Genomic DNA, 857 nt, shown 5'->3' with positions numbered 1-857 from the left:
CGGCTATTGAAAACCGGCCGAATTCCTCTCCCTCCCCTTGACTCACAATTTTCTCCCCCCTCCTCCCCCCCACACAAGCAGCGTAATATAAAAGGAACGACCCGGGGGAACAGCTTAGTATCAGGCTGCTCCTCGCCCTGATGAAGTGAACTGCAAGGTTCACGAAACGTTGGCATTCCAAGAATGGATCTGAACACGGAGAAAACCCGCGAAACGCAAGATTGTCACATAGGTAACACCCGTGAAAGCCTCAAGAATATAATTACAATTTATTAAAACTTTTCGATATTTCGGAAAAAGAAAGTTTATACAAATATTTTCTAAGTACATATTTTTTCATCGTAATTACATGTAACCGCAAAATCTAAAAGTACTTAATTTTTTTTATATCACAAAATTTAACCGCTTAAAGTTGGATGTCATAATGTCTTTATTCTTTTCTTTTAACTTTAATATTGTTGAGCTCCGGATCTTCCTTTTTCTTACGCTCGATAAACTTGTACTGAGTATTAAGATAGTACTAAAATAGATTCAAATGTTTTTATTCTGCATTCACGTCGCAACCGCAATTGCGGTTGTACGTAAAGTCGACGCAGAGAAAAAAAATGTCGGGCATAGTTATGCTGCGACATTACTGGAGGGTAAGACATCGCGCTGTTTCCTCGCATGACCAGTAGGGAAACGTCCCGTTTTATATCATTACGCATATTTATTACCAGCTTGCGAAACAGCCGCCACCGGGCCCGTGTCGTGGCCCGTGGGCCACGGTAAATAACGGTCTTTGAGCCGCGGCGTATATATGTATGTACATGCGCGACCGTCCCAGTTTTAGTCGCGTTGCGGGAATAACAAATAAA

Source organism: Mycetomoellerius zeteki, unplaced genomic scaffold, assembly GCF_001594055.1.
Source record: "Mycetomoellerius zeteki isolate Tzet28-1 unplaced genomic scaffold, Tzet1.0 scaffold31, whole genome shotgun sequence".
NCBI lineage: Eukaryota > Metazoa > Arthropoda > Insecta > Hymenoptera > Formicidae > Mycetomoellerius > Mycetomoellerius zeteki.
The sequence above is the reverse complement of the archived record's forward strand: the minus strand, read 5'-3'. Positions refer to the sequence as shown.